Below are 17,818 nucleotides of genomic sequence, written 5' to 3' on the forward strand. Positions count from 1 at the left end.
GATTAAGTAGTTGAATATTTTTTTTTTTTAAAGATATACTTGCGAACCCGCCATCCCCACCATAAACGCATAGTGTCTAAGGGGATGGATAATTATGTTGGAAAAATATTTGTTACTTTTATTTTGAACAATAAATTAAAAAAAAAAAAAATCACCTATCTTATGAAAAAAGTAACAAATTGTTACTACGGTCATCATGATTTCAACCTGCAGACGTCCACTGCTGACATATACCTCTGCCAAAAAGGCTACCACACCCGGTCCTTCCTGGTCCAACTAATTGTTACTATATTTGACCAAATTACGTTAGGTTAGGTATTAAATATTCATGCCATGTGCCTGGCCAATCTAGGCTATTGGGTTCTCGTTATAAACCTAACCTTAGCAAAAATGTTGTAAAATTAAAGTTGAAATGATGGTCAATAATAGAAAAATAGTAAATATTTTGGGTTAACAATAATTAGCTCAGAGTCTATAAATAAGAGTATGGCGAGAAGAAAAATATTTGATTATAATTTCACAAAAAATGTGGTTCTATTTTTGGTGATCATTGCCTATTTTTGGAAAACAAAGTTATTTTTGATATAAGATACCACCTATATCAATTAGTAAATTGACTTATGTTACTGATCTAACTTAATTACTATAAGTACGTATAATATCGAAATATACATGTTTCCATCACATCAAAACCTAATGTAAATCGATTGATGTGCTTTTTAAACGAATCAAACTCGCGTGTTGGTAAGATATTTCGGGCGTATAATGGCATTGACGTAAACCAATTCAACAGACGTGGGAAGCGCCGCGAAATCCTTGTATTTGTCAGTGAATAGTTTTACGGTGCATTAAGGGGCTATTACACAATTCCAAAGCCAATTAAAATAAATTCAAAGTCAACTAAACTGAGTGAATCGTAATCGTTGATGAATGCCTTGAACCAAACAGAAGCTGTGATGAGAAACGTGTGCCATAAATACATACAAACAGGAATACGTCTTGCAAAATAAATGTTATAAAAATCTCACGCTACATGATTTCTTTCATTAAAGTAGCGATATTGTTTATAATCAACAAAGGTCGTCTGAATGAAAACAAAAAGAACGTAGAGAGTCATTGTAATTGAACAAAGCGTGTGAACCCCGGAGTTGAAAGTGTGCGTCTGTGCAGGACAAAGTAAATTCTACGATAAGTAACTCCCATCGGATATTGCAAACTGCAGACTTCTCTGGTGCTGCAGTCTGTTGCATTCCCGGTAGAATAACTGGAGTATTTAGAAAACTTATTGCGTCGTGAATACGCTGTGACTGATAATACTATTATAACGGCTATCTATGGCCTACGTATGAGATTAATCTTTTGGGACAGTCACATTGTATACGACGCTTCAATATGACTCGCAATAATTGCCCTACTGCGGTTTACAGGAACATTATACTATAGACAGGTGGTAACACGGCAGCTCCGTGAATTGTTGGTATTATAGCAAATGAGTTATGGTTTTGTCTATCACTAATTGTCCTGTGAAAGAGTTAACACTAGCACTGGCAATATTATAGAATATGAAACGGGATATAGGTACGGTAACATATGTAACTTTTACGGCTTTCCTGTATCATGGCAGTAGCATACGATGATATATTTATTTTTCCTATTGCACAGATTATCCTGTTTATTTTGAGAAACATAATGTCCTGTATATTTAAATGTGCATATTATTATGTTGTTTTATTTTGAAAATGGCTACTTCGATGTGCATGAGTGAGGTGTCTATGTAAGTAGTCAGTGTAAAAGTGATTAATGGAGAATACTACAAGACGGGCGTTCGAGATTGTGCATGCTTTGACCATGTTGAATTCAAACACGTTTGCATAATATGATTCGTCTAATTATAAAGCGTCATAGATTCAAATATGGTATGAACCATTAGAATTTCCTAAGAAGGATAAATGAACATAATCCACTTTTAATGGCACCGCAAGCTTCTTCATTTATGGTAGATACCGGCAGAATTATGGGGACATTAGCATAATCAGGAGTTATGGCTCGAGTCAGTACTGGAAAGGATTGCACGCGCAAGCAACGCCTTATTATGTAGTTCCTTCCTTCCCTTTTGTACTGACTAATGAGGAAGGACCTGTAAAAAGGATGAGTCTAATTAAGATGCCTTTGTCAAGTATCTTGATTGACAAATGACTATCGTCGTTTTTGTAGATTGTTTTTTTATTCGTTGACAAATTAAAAGTTAGCGTTTTCCTGCAATCCCGCTTCATGGTGTCGAAAGATAAAAGCGTGCTAATCTTAAACCAAGATTATATGCGTACCGGAACTTAGCAGTATTTCCATTCCGGTTGGCTCAGTAACAAGCTGCGGTTTAACTAACTTTTGATAAGAAGTTTATAACAAAAAAAAAATTGAGTTATAACCTAAGCTAACCCAACCTTAGATATGATTAATAGCTCCAATGTTGCGAGACTACACTTTTTGGGCACTTTATAGATCGTTGGTTTTTAAAGTCGCACACTTAGTATTTATGTTTGCCCGCGTTGTGTTTAATGCTGGAGGTTAAGTATCATAGTATGTCATTAGATGTCACTTTATAATTTTGTATTGGCACAATTTATAATATCCCAAAAAATATAAAATTGACAGCTGAATGTTAAAGCTAATTACCGACTTCAAATACTCGTGAGCGTATAAAAGTTGGTTCCGTAGAAAAAAAAATTTACAACTAAAAAACGCCACTCAGGAAAAATACTTAGCAAACAGCAACAATGTTGCTATAAGATAATTGGATTAAAAAACGCAACCGACTTCCAAGTGTTATGTAAAGTGTTATGTAGTATCTATGGTTGGAAGTAGGCAGGCATAATTCTTCTTCGACTAAGCGTTATCACACTAAAGGTAGGGTCCCTATATTCTAGCCTACTTTGGCAAGTCTTAAGAACCCGATTTTATTTTAATTTATTAGGTCTTAAAATCTGTACTCACGATGTCTAGCCAGTGCTATCTTGCACATAACAAGTGATTTTTAACTCCACTGAAGGCATTTGTGGTGTCCATACAACATGACCATACGATCTGAGACTTCCTGCAACCTAGCTCCAATGTCACGAGCACTGAGCCTACCGCAGATGTGATCGTTGCGTAGACGGTCACTCATACATAGGTTTACATTATAAAACTACTCACGGACTGCTATTGATCTGCTCCTGTCCGTTGATGAGTAACCGTTGCTCTATCTCCAAGTGAGAATATATGCAACTATATACATATATTCTCATTATATTTAAATGATTGTACCATTTCCATAAATCCTTTAAAATAAAGAATTTAATTGAAATTCTTTGGCGAAAAGATTTTTCTTTATTGGTAAGGAAAGCTTACAACCAGTAACATAAGGTTTTATAAGCAGTATAAGTTTACAAAAAGAGAGACCACCATTGAGAACTTTTGACTTCTACTTTAGGAGTTTAGAGCATTAAAATTTCATTGAATATACTAGGCTAGAAGTAGGTTGAAATAGTTTGTTTGTCTGGTGAAAGAACATCATATTTATTTTCATTTCATGGCTACTGCCACGGGGAGCATGTTTTCACAGATGTTTCTGACAACGGGGAAACTTGCATTATGTTTCCTCTCATTTTTTTGTTACCTAGCTTGACTCATTATATTCGCTTTGTTGGTTTGGTATCATTGAAAAATTTAAGTAGTTCACAACTTGTCAGCATGTTCGTCACCTCAACCGAAGAACTTACTCGTACTTAAAGGAGATGTTTGAAATTTTGCTCACTGGGTCACCAACTGTGATTTGTATGAGATATTTTTATAAAACCCTTACCCCCTCACCCCCTTTATTTATAAGTGAGGATGAAGAGTGTTTCGTCAGATTTCAACTGACAGCACTTTTCAAATGTCAAAACGTGACAAAACACTACGTAAGTATGCTCAAATACAAAATTTAAATTTATTCACAAACGTGGTATACGTTTATTAATAAGTTTAAACTTTGTATTTTGATTAACTTTATTTATTTTGGTATCAGTCAATATTATTATCATTATCATCATTACACGAATGATTTTACTTAAATATTCCTCGTCACTAGTTTTAAAAACTACTGATCGGCTATTATATGAAAGACTAAATAATTTAAATCATTGTTGAAACTTATGTTGACGTAGAGAACAAATTTTAGCGGCTTATTATCAATCATCATCAGTTGAATTATATATGTCCCGCAAGGGGGCATAGGCCTCCTTTTTATAAAAACATGGGATGTAGATCCTAGATTCACCAGGCTGCTCCAATAAGGGTAATATTTTTAAATGTTAAGCTTAAAACTAAATAACGCGTCCAACGCGTTCAAATTTGCATTTTGTTTGCGACCGATTAAGACGTGCCCAGTTTAGCAAGAGTAGCCGCTAAGGACACAGGTTTGATGCCGCGTTTTAGCCTTGCCTTTACTGATAATGACCCGGACCGACCGACGAACTGTCCGAGGTACGTAGGAAATGTGAGATCCGCCGACTTTTAAAGGCGCCAAAGCCATAAATGTTAATGATGATGAGCATATTATTATTATTGAATTACATGGACGCAACTCAGAACAAGATTTTGTTACAGTTGTGTACTACTCTCCAAAAATAGATTTTCCTGTTACGAGCATAAATTACAATATATTATAAATATTTATGTTTAACTCCAATATAGGTCACGCCGATAACCGAAATGTGTGGAACACTCGTCGATAGTAAGCTCGCAGATTGGGCCGGCTTCGCGCGTCTCGAGGGCTCTATAAGGTCACCAGGTCTCGGAGATTTCCGGGATTTGTCTTTCAATTTGTTATCAAGTCACGTGTGCGAAGAATGAGCAGACAATATAACGCTTTTGTCTCGGTAATGATTACTTATGGTACGGTACAGAAACGGAGGGTCTATGCCTCTGTTGCTACGGTAATAAATGTTTATTTAGTCGACCAACCCGGCTGTTACTCAGAAAGTTTTTTGACAGTTGTTAATCGGTTGCGACCTATATGTTTGTTCTATAAAGACGACCTGATTGCAACCTGTCAATATTGTTGTCAATAAAAGAATTGACAATATTTCTTATCAATACTACAGTTCTTCAATAGGTACGCCTTGCACAAAGGATTATTGACAATATTCCATTTTTTGTCAATAATATTGCTATAGAATCTGCCTTACGAACCGTTGGTAGAGTCCGTACAAATAGACATACCTACTTGACATTTTAAAAGTTCTTATAAAGTATTTACTACATAATAAATGAAATATTTCTACAATAATGAATCTAAGAGAAATATAAGTACTTAACGCCTTTGGGTATTGTTTCCGTTAAACATTTTTATTTTTGACGAGTTTAATAACAGGTGAGATGATAGATAAAGGAGATAGTAGTTACTTGATAATGTTAAAGGGATTCCATAGCACCCAACACCTATAAGGAGAGTATTGACTCTGGGATTGAGGCGTAGTACCCATGTGGGTCCCGTAAATACAGTTTTATACCTGGCAACCCTAGGCTTAACTGGAGTAGTGGGACGGTTTAGGATAAACCGAGTCAATGGCCGGGTCACGACGCTATTTGCGTTCTGAGCCGCCCGCACCCACCCTCCCCTGTTCAACTACCCGAGACCGACTAATTTTGGTTACATCTGTTGATATGTGTAAAGGCTTCAAGAAACTGTTGCGGTTTTATGGCTACATCTGTTGCTTTGTCCCAAATAATCTAGTTTGGACTAATGGAGTGGGCGTAGATGCGACATTTCTTTAATTGTCCGTTGACTTTCAATTTCTTTAGGTGATGTTTTTCCATTCATTGTTACAACTACCGACAGTTATAGGTGACACTTACCAGTGTTTCTAGAGGTAAGTAGGTAGACCAACTAGGCTTAAAATGTTAGGCAAGGTCGTATTATGGCTTGGGATAGTTATTTTGGCTTACGGGTCAATTACTAAAAGTTTTGTAAATGTTCGACTAATCACTATCTATTTGTTATTTCTACGCATGAACACACAAAGCATTTTCTGTGTTGTTGTTTTAAATATAATTTTGAAAATTTGTTTAGTTTAGAACCCTAGAAATAGCCTACAAATTTACCCTACAAATACAAATTTTCAAGTATGGAACTGATCTTCTTTTAAATCGAGATTTAACACCAATCCAGAATGTGTAAACGCAACGAGCCTTCTCAAAATCGTAACTAGGCTTGGTAGTACGGAATTTAACTTCAGACGTTTGACATTCAAACGAATTAGGACACGAGATGTTAAAATTGACATCACAAAATAAGAATAAGCTCAAAAGGGCTAAAGTGACTCGAGGAGCCACGTTGTGAAAAAAAAACACATTATTAACTATTAGCGAATGAAACAAACATCGTTCTCTAGTAACTATAGGTGCTAATCATACACCTATCAGTATGACCATACTATATTATGCCAGCATTTATATTGTAACATTGAATATAGATACCTACGTACATAATATAACAGAGCTCTAAATGGGTATTGTTCTATATAAAATGTCCAAACAAACTAAAACACGTGCCCCAAATAATTAATCTAATTTATCGCGTTGAATTGCTACGTTGATACTGTTGTAAGGGGATAGTTAACTAGGATTAATTATTTCAATAATGGCGTTATTATTAGCGCGGCGAGCGACAAAGTGGGCTTAACTAAATAGGTAGGTTACAGAACTTATATTAGGGTTATAAATTCAAATTCAAATTCAAAAATTCTTTATTCATGTAGTCCTGTCACAGGCACTTATGAAGTGCTCATACTTATACGCTTACATAATTGTAAGAGGATGGTGATAACTTCGTTCGCCAACTTTAACCTAAAGCTACATGGTGCCAAACGCGTCCTTTTCTAAGAAGGGCAAAGGAAGAATATAACCGTTGGAGCTCGCTAACTCGTATTGGGGCAGCGTTGTGGGTCTACGCTCTAAAAGCTTTATTCTATTAGAGAGGAGGCCTGTGACAGCAATGGTACATTGGTGATGGTGAAGGTTTATTTCTAGGGGTCTCGCGACAGTTCCGCTTACCGTCCATTCTGCTACTTCTGCAACGCGGTAGTTTGCTTTGGAATAACTTGCCGGCCCTCGCAGCGGTCTGCAAGTCAGGTTAGTTTTTAGACGAATCCAATAGCGATCTGCAATGGATATTTAGGGTGACTATTGAGGCTGTTACGCATTATGATCACCTTGCCAAGGTGATCATAATGAGTCCAGCTTGCGTCTGCCGTGGCGTATAAATTAACATCTTATGCCCGTCGCAGTAAACCTAGGAATCCCCTTAATCGGATGCCTAGTGATTTAGGTGATTTCTCACGTAGGTATCACGAACTTATATGTGATGTTTAACGACATTAAGCGCCGTCTAAAGTTACGACACCGATTCGGCGGATCGTATAGTTTAGGGGACTCGTAAACTGACACTTGACAGATGAAAAAAAAAAAGAATATAAAAGATATGATAATACAAATGAAATTACCGCACATTGAGACAAGATCCATAGACAAGTTAGGTTATACCAGTTTCCTTGTGAAAATCGATTGGTGATAGGTAAATGTATGCCTAGGAATCTTCTTTGATTAGGTACAGCCCATATCTCATGTTTACAAAATACGGATAAGTAGCATAAAGCTTGAAATAACGATGGAGGTAATACTCTTCCATCGGCTCAGGCCAAAGCTGGTAAAGAAATTTGTAGTACACCTACCTATTTCGTATAAAAGGTTAATGTACCTACCTACCTATCTAATTAAATAGAAGGATTATTTTTTCTCATAGATATATAGTTTAACTTAAACTACCAGCTAAAATCGAAATAAGAACATCGTTTCTTAACTACTCGTACTATTAGAGCACCCATAGATAACAAGTTCATCGACCTTCAAAACAAAGAACGATCAACACAGGTAGGCAGACGACACGTTCATAGGGCCACATAATGATTTTCACATTCGAATCTTATCAACTTGTTGTAAAAAGTATTGAATGATTTTTTTCTACTATTACCAATCACGAAGCGGTGATAGCCTAGTGGCTAGGACTTCGACATCACTTTCGGGGGGCCGAGTTTGAATCCCAGCACGCTCCATTCATCTTTATAAGTATGTAATGTGCGTTTTAAGCAATTAAATATCACTTGTTTTATTGTTGAAGGAAAACATCGTGAGAAAACCTGCATGCCTGAGTCCAGCAATCGGTACTCCTTTCCCATTGTGGGAGATCCGTGCCTTGAAGTGGCCGGTAATGGGTTGATATGATTACCAATTACGTTAAAAGAGAAAAAAGAGTAGATACATATAGATTATCTTAGTTTGCAAACTTTATGCGCGGTATTCTGTAGGTAGTCACTTTATTAAGGATATCTAATAATAATATTAGTTAAAGACATAACTAATAATATGATATAATTTCATTTAGATTTGGTTGTTCTGATTTTTGTCAGAAATCATATTCGCTAATTGATAATAAAGATAAAATTACGCATAATATGCATGCTTATAGTGTCTCACTAAAAAGCTTGAATAAAATGAGATGAATATTTTTTTCTTTTAAGATGTTGTCTCAGGTTCTGGTACATTCTATAAAAAATATTAGAACTTAAGTCACAAAGTACAGCTTTCACTAGCATAGGTAATGAGTTGTACGAAGTTGTAGAGACCGCGGGAATCCGCTAGACTCGGGAAGGTAATGATAATGGCGCATTGTTGTTCGACACAATCCGTGTTTTAATGAGTTGCAGCCCGCCTTCGCCTCACCGCGCTCCCACTTGACCGCCCCGTCATCTTAATATCGCATGAGAGCCCATAATCACCTTTCTTACAGTTAGGACTTACAAAACTCTTCGTTTTTTTTCACTTTGCGTCAATATCATGATTGCTTCAATGTTTGTAGACAAAATAACTGTTTCAATATGGTAAGTGTTATATTATAACGCAGTTTAAGGCAATCGGGTTGGAATAAATAATAAATAAATAAATATACTACGACAATACACACATCGCCACCTAGCCCCAAAGTAAGCGTAGCTTGTGTTATGGGTACACATACATACTTATACTATACAGATAAAAACCCAGACACTGAAAAACATTAATGTTCATAACACAAACATTTTCCAGTTGTGGGAATCGAACCCACGACCTTGGACTCAGAAAGCAGGGTCGCTGGCCACTGCGCCACTCGGCCGTCAAAGATTGAAAGATCCTTGTTCACTCTTGAGTCTTGATATAAAGGTATTTATTATAAAGGACAAAAAGGAAGTACTACTTACTAGAATATAGGTAGCGAGGCGTTTTCTTTATCCGCAATAAAGGTAAGTACCTTAATTAAATATTTTATTTAAAACTACCTAAATAGCAAAAAATGAATATGTTAACATTCGCAGAATAAAAGCTATCAATACATGTGAGGTGAGGAAACGATCTCGTAAGTAGTAGCTTATAGGTGTATATTTTGCATATGCTACTCTAACCTGAGGTGTCGGGGGTTTAAATCCTTTAAGTAGGTAGGCTAGGGTAACGCCGATCAGGGCCGGTTCTCGTCCTTTGACGGTTTAAAACAGATAACCATGTAGCAATTTACATATCTGAGCAGCACATTTTAAAATCCGCATAAAAAAAAATAGTCAACTGAATGCCAAAACTTTTTTAAATAAAATCAAAATACAAAGAAGGTACATTATCAAGTAAACAATAAAAAAAGCCTGTGCCATTTAAACACGGCAGAAGTGGAAGTTATGAAAAGTAGCCTACGAGAGATTGTGATGGATAAAGAGTAACAGGAGTTAAAAAGGATAAATGAAAGGTTTATTATGTTTTATTAAGCTTAAATAATATTTAATAAGCTAATGTAAAATATTATATTACATATATTAAGTACTTATTATTCAATTTCCAAAGTGGTAGGCCAGTGGGTAGGACTTAGACTTCACTTTCGAGGGGCCGAGTTCGAATCACAACAATCTAGAGAAGTTTTATTTCAATAACATAATATATCTTTAACACATATCACGCAATCTCACACGTTACTACTTAGAATAAACAGACAGAAACTAGGTAACTTACCCTTGTACATGGCTATATAGTTAAATCCGCTATGTTCATTTGAGAACGTCTGCTTACAGTTTACAAGATACTTACATACTCTTGATGAGGGGTTGCATTGCATCAATACGAGGGGTTTAAATTAAATGCCGTCTGCCTAGACAGTCTTGAATTTTCTATGACTCTTATGCCTATTTTCAGGCCTAAATTATTTTCGCTTTGAATAAAGTTTTTGCTATTGATTTGAAAGCTTAGGAATTGTTAGGTGGCTACTGTGACTAGAAAAGGTAATTCTTTTACTGCTCACTTATTTTAAATGTCTATAAGATCAAGTAAGGGTAGCTTCTTACATGAGTTAGCCAGGAAGGCAGTCGTCAGAGAGGAGTTTAGACGCAGCCAAGCGTGTTGAAGCACTGAATTGAACCAATAAGACCCAATTTCTACGTTGAAACGGAACGTAATCAAGCAAACTAAACTCAGTTGACCAGGTTCAGGGTGCAGTTTCAACACTTGAATGTAAAGTAAAACGTGGTTCTAATAAACTTGGTTTACAAAAGGAACGGTTATATAAGAAGAGATGCGTATATATCTATCCCGAATTTTCTCATTAGTGAGGTATGCTAGGAAGTAGGTGATACTTGCAACAAAGTGTCAATAATCCTTTGACAGCGGCGCTTTCAAAATGCAGTTTTGCAGGGCTTCAAAGAGCATACTCGATAGAGCTCGAAGACAAGAGACGCCGCTTCCATTGTTCCATTATTAAAAACGTCTTTTACCTAAGAAATAATGCTTGCTGCAATACTTTCAATATTATAAATTAAATTGGAAGTCAATATAACTACCTAGTATTTTTTTTTATTACCTACCCAGGACGCTAAACCAAATAATGGTCTGTCCTCTTGCGAAGGCACGTTCACGAAGTGTTCACAGGCAAAACAAAAAAATATCGTGCCTTACCTATGTGGTCGTAGTTCCAAGCTTGTCGGGCTAAACAATTTCTAAACATTGCCAATATGTTTCTTTTCTTACCTGTCCTATCAGTCCTACGTTCTTTCATGTTGCTGCTTGCTATCTCTCTTTCATTTATTTAGGTTTCGAAATTCCTGGGACAAGATGTCATCACAACAAAGAAATAAACAAATATTACCTCATTGAATAGTTATATAAAAATATGGATATTATTGATCTCTTGGGCGCCCATATACTTTATATGGGCTTAAGCAGCGAGTGGGTGGCGGACGACCGTGAGCCGTCGACTTGCACGATTGGCTAGGCCTCGCCCCACTCATTGCGACACCAACTAAATAATTAGCCATTATAATTTTCACATTACACTTGAAGAGTAATCGTAGCATATCGTTCCAGATGGTAGGATATTTGCGCCATCGGCGAATAGCTCACTTTTTGCCGTGTCAATCACTAGCCGGTGCAGAGAGAGTGATGACGTTGCGGGGCCGTCTTATATTTTATATAAAGTTAAATGGTTATATAAAGTTTTTCGATAACAACAATTAAAATTATCGATTTTAAGAATGATAATTACTTAATACTCTTTGTATATCTTGTTTCGATTGTAATAAAAGGGAAAATGATGGTTAAGAATTAGAATATTTGAGTACTTCTCTAAGTACGAATAACGTTGTTAACGACCTTCTTGGCGCAGTGATGAGCGCTGTGGATTTAAGTGGTAGGCCCTGGCTCGATCAAAAAATTTGAAATTTATAATTTTTTGTGATGGAAAGATTTTGGAATGGTTTACAAAAACTGGTCTGCTTTGTTGGGAGGCTTCTGTCGTGGCTATTTACCGACCTACCACCCGACCAAAACTTGCCGCTAAGCGTTAGAAATTTTTATTCTTATTTTATTAGTTAGAGAGAGTAGAGTTCTAAATGCATACGACTTTAGAACTCGTTTTTGCAGATTTTTTGTAAGTACTTAGGTTTTAAGGATAAAAAGACACAGATTTGTAGTTAAACTGAGTTAATAGTAGAAAGTGAATGCACTTACTAACTCACAGTTTTTAACAAAGTCAACAGGCTGGGTAATGATTCATGTGAGAAAAATAAACTTAGCTGGAGAGGATGTTTATACCGGTTTATGTAACTAAGTATGTAGTTATCCATTTCGATTTGTTAACAGAAGCTGCTGTTGATTGATTTCAACGTAGCCTCTAGGTAAGTAAATGCGCAAGCCGTCCACAGCGGGAGTGCACTGCATGCGTCTCAGATTTGTGATAGCTTGGTTGTGATCCTGACAGTTGCGTATTGTGCCCGAGCCCGACCCTCGGGGTGAACGCTCGGCCCGGAGTCGTCGACACAGGCGATAATTACTGTCCCAGCGACATCTACCTACGCCTGACGCCTGCGGTCCAACCAGCTGCCTCCCGTAAACCTATTACACTAATCATTTCAATTTTAATATTCTCTTAGTCCTTTATGAAAGTTTCGTTAGTGGGTTCGACTAACAAAGTGTGCAACTACACGAACATCTAGATAAAAATCTTTGTTGGTGTAATTGTATGTGTATTGTGTTGTTGGTCTCATATTATGTGACTCCGGATTAAGATATTTTCGTTATCGAACAGGCTTAGTTCTGCTGCCTATGCGGTAAAGAAGATACGCCATATGACCGACGTAGAAACTGCTAGACTGGTATATTTTAGATACTTTCACAGCATTATGTCATATGGAATTTTACTTTGGGGTAATGCTGCTGATATTAGCACTATTTTCGTGCTGCAGAAGAGGGCTGTTCGTTCTATCTACAAAATGGGTCCGAGAGAGTCATTGAGAGATAAATTTAAAGATTTTAAAATAATGACAGTGTATAGTCAGTACATATTTGAAAATTTAATGTACGTTCATAAAAACATTTCTAAATTTAAGAAAAAATGTGACTGCAATGATTTAAACAATAGAAGTAAGAATAAACTTACAGTGCAATATACTAGGTTACATAAAATTCATAATTCGTTTAAAGGAAATTGCATACAATTCTACAATAAACTACCAATTGTCATCTTGGAGATGTCTCTTAAAAAGTTCAAAGTTTGTATTAAACGTAAGCTTATAGAAAAGTCCTATTATAGTATAAAGGACTACGTAAACGATAAAAAAGCTTGGGTGTAAATTATTGCTCTAACCAGGTTGCTCTTCTAATAATTTAAAATGACATTGTGAGATGGTGATAACAAAAAAAAAAAAACACCCGGCTAAGTTTGTTGTGGGCTTCTTCTTAGACCAGGACGCGTTTGGAACCCTCGTAGCTTTAGTTTTAAGTTTACGAATGTGGTTATCGCCATCATCTCACTACCGTGTGGTTCTTATGTACGCATCAAATGTGCCACCTGTGGGCCTACTTGAATAAAGATATTTTTGACTTTGACTTTGACTTTGATATTCTTCACGTTAAATTGTTGGTTCACTAGAGCAGTATGGTAGGACTAAGGTCTAGATCCTTCTCCGTCGAGGAGGCCTGTGCCCAACAGTTGGTTGTTAATACTATTAATCATCCACCTATTAACTTAATAGGTTTAGGGTGAATATGATGCATTATAAGTCTACTAGTTTCTACCCGCGACTTCGTCTGTGTGGACTTCAGAATTGTTTCTAAAGCTACGTTCGTTATCAATTTTTAATCTTACTACGGGAACTATTTGAGAGATCGGTATAGAAAGTACGTGTTCTTTTCATAGGTGACAATTTTCAATTTTGCTGGGGAACTACATAAGAAATCGGGATAAAAGATAGCTTATGTTCTTTTCTATGTCAAAGGCTACATGCATGCCAAATTTCATTCAAATCCGTTCAGTCGTTTTTGCGTGATTGAAAAACAAACATCCACACTTTCACATTTATAATATTAGTAGGATAGTAGGATTACAATTTTTTTTTAGTTTTCTTAGAAGAATACGTGATGACAACCATAACATTAGCTGTGTTTACCTTCAAGGTCAAATAAGGTTATTACATTAGTTACTATGGCGTAAGAAAAAGGAGATGGTGGTGCTAGATAATATTAAAAAAATAACACGCGCACACATACCTTATTGTATAATTTATGTTAAGTTATTAAATAGGGTTGATATTTTCTTCGGTTATATGAAAACTGAAATGTATGTTATTTGAAAGCTTATCATTTCTCCTAATCGAGAATTTAAAGTGATAATTTTTTAAAGATGACTATGATGACTATGTACCCAAATGACCTTGTACCTATAAATTTTGTGTTGAGACATATAAAGATAGTGTGTTTCTTGATGAAGTTGCGGGCATTATCATTCTTATTCTATCTACTTTTTAACATCAATAATTGAGATTTTTTTCTCTTCCTCCCTTTGAATCATCATATCTTACACTGACGGTTTGGTGTCAAAGTGAAAGTACTTTCATTTATTTTTGTACAAAGTTGGCCAGTGCAGCTATTCAAAAATAAATGCTGTATTAAATGGCAATTTTACCTTCCATCCTTTTCACGGTCTAACTCTAATATTTATAGAAGTGACCCGTGGGTAGTGTTTGTGGATACATAAAAGACCGTGGCGGAGGTTTCGTGGGGTGAATATATGATGTTACAGTGCCATTCAATACGGATAGTGTATAGCTTCATCTCTAACAGTTAAAAAATATGCGAAATGTCCCGTGGGGTAGTGTCGTATCAGCTGAACGCCTGTTATTAAAAGGTATATAGGTAAGGTACTCGTATATAGTTCGACTAGCTGTCCCGTGTGTTACCCGCGACTTCGTCCGTGTTTTTTTTGTTTTTAAAGTATCGTAGGAACAGTTTATTTGAAATTGTACTGTCTTTGAAGATTCCACGTATACATTTGGAAAAACATAGAAATAAATTATACAAAAACCAATGTCTCCTTTAAGAAATATTTTGTTCCATAATAATGATCAAGTAGGTAGGTACTATTATTTAGCTGCGATGTTGTTTTTATTTAATTATTTATTGTTTATGTACCATAAATCCTGATTGTTAACATAAGATACATGAAGTGTACAAAAGAAAGCTTATCTCTATAAGAGATCGCTTCCAGCTATTTTATACCTTGGCTCACTTTAACCTTTTTTATGGTAACGAATTTGGTTACCATAAAAAAGGTTAAAGTGAGCCAATCTTAATAGATAGTCATACGTTGTCGCGGATTTTTAGAACTTTTAATGGGAAGCATTTTTGTCATACATGATTTTTGCGAAACTTCAACCGCATACGCAGCGGAAGCTCTCAAAAGGAAAAAAAATCCCAATTTTCACACATTCTTCATTGATGCTATGCGTTCTCAGTAAATGGGCTATCCAACACTGAAAGAATTTTTCAAATCTGACCATTAGTTCCCGATATCATCGCGTTCATGCAAACAAACAAACAAAAAAACAAACTCTTCATCTTTATATTAGTATAATATAAGCCGGGAAAGGAAGCATTGGAAGCTAAACTCATTTATTTTATACCTAGACTATTTTTTTTAAATGTTATGTTATAAGCGAATTAACCTTAATAATATACACAATAATTTCTAAAGCCTAATGCAAGTGCCGAGACAATTAGTGTCATTCCTTAAATATCCCTATAATATATGCTTTAGATCATTCAACAAAAACTCCCAGTAAATTGAACAAAGTGAAAAAGTGGTATAAATTTTAAATTTAACTCTAGATCGGAAGTCGTAAATCGGAGAATGGTGCTCTGTCCTCCGCGCTCCGTGAATTGACTAATTACTATTGCCCCATCAAACAAAAACCCTTGAAATAAGCGAGAAACTGGACCAAATTGTTCCTAAACTCCGAGATAATCTTAATGAACTACAGTTTAGATTTCTATTTTAGATTAGGTACCTACTTGTAAACTGCTGCTTTCGTAGGTATTATCTTCAACTAATACTTCAATTTTAAGTGGTGAGCATTTGTAAGTTAAACGGTGTAATTATAATTTTCCAAAGTCATGACACAAAAAAAGTTTTAATTTAGTAAATAAAGCACAGTGGCTTGGGCACGTTATAAACGTATATTTTACTTTAGAAACATAATATTAAGCCGACCACAAAATACATCCCGATTTGGGGTTGGGCCGTAATATTTAAGAAGAATGATGATGATGATGAACCAATCGGGTTTTATTTCCGTTATCACTTATCCTAAAGCATCGCCTAAACCGAATGCCTAATTATTTAGGCGATTATTATAGAAAAAAAAACGTTTCACCAACTGTTAGGGGATAACTATTGGTGAACGGTTGTATCCCTAGGATGCCTATCATCTCCTTCTATTAGGCGTTACTTAATTAGAAATTGCCTGGTTCGTCGTTAGTGAGATAGATCAGGCGTTAGTGATACTTTTTATGGGCTTGTATCTACAGCCCCTATCGCACTAGCTTTGTATATTTATGTTAACAACGAAGGTGGTTGGTTATCTTTGTTCTTTTTTTCTTTCATTATTTTTACATACATATATATTTTTATTATTTCTGTTCATAATTGTAGTCGCTCAGGGTTTCACTTTTTTATTAATTATAAAATTTATAAATTTTATTGTAAATTGATTGTTTAGAGTAATTATTTTCGATCAACATATAGAACGTAGCTGGAATCAGTTTGCAATTAATTGGTGTTTTCGAAACACCATTATAATTTGCATTTTTGCCAATGTCTCCTGTGTAAAGTTAATAGTATTTTGAGGTGTGACAGTGAGCTTACGATAGTAACATATTAAATCAATTTGAGTCAGGTTTACTTAAGTGTAGCGTAGCTCACGAGAAGACAATAGTTACTGTTTAATTTGGTCAACATAGACAACGTAGCTGGAAACCTGTCGCAATTAATTGGAGTATTCGAAACACCATTAAAATTTGCATTGATGCGAATGTCTCCCGTGTGACGTTAATAGCATTTTGAGGGGAGTTGGGTTCACTTACGTAGCCCAGTACACGATAATGGAGCTCGCGTCCAACGGGATTTAAATAATAGGTCTCGAGACTGTAGCGCCTTAGCCCCGTCTCTGTTCACGTGCTAATGTAAAATGACGTATATCCGGCCGAATAATGGACAAAGTAATAGAGGTAGCGTATTAATCAGACGACGTCAAATTGTATTTGAAACAAATAGTCTCGGTGACGGACCATTTATTTTATCTGTTACAGGTTTGCACTTGTGTTCATATAGAAAATGAAAATTAACTTAAATTTGTGTTTTTCGGAAAGTGAGGACCGTTTGTGGTGGAGCGCTCTTGGATAGGCTTATTATGGATAATTTTACCAGATCGACGCTTTTATGCTGTTAATGATGAAGATAATGTTTGTAAGAAAGATATATACCAAATCATAGATACTTAAGGATGACGGATAAATAACTGATTTTAATATTCATTATCATCATAATCATCCAGCCAATGGTATGGTATATGGTTTTGTAGGGAGTTCCAAATACCATGGCGCGGCGTTGCTGCTTGGGTCCAGCACCTTCCTGCGACTCGCTTGATGTCATCTGTTTACCTCAGGGTTCTACCTACGCTGCGTTTGCCGGTGTTAGGTCGTCATTCCAGCACTAAAGACCTCAACGTTCATCACTGGCAACCTGGCTGGTTCTCCGAGCTATGTGCCCCGCCCATTGCCACTTCAGCTTCGCGACCCTTTGAGCTATATCGGTAATTCTGGTTGTTCTATGGATTTCCTCTATCCTAATTTGATCGAGTAGCGATACTCCAAGCATAGCTCTCTCCATAGCCCGCTGAGT

Source organism: Pararge aegeria, chromosome 2, assembly GCF_905163445.1.
Source record: "Pararge aegeria chromosome 2, ilParAegt1.1, whole genome shotgun sequence".
Classification (NCBI taxonomy): domain Eukaryota; kingdom Metazoa; phylum Arthropoda; class Insecta; order Lepidoptera; family Nymphalidae; genus Pararge; species Pararge aegeria.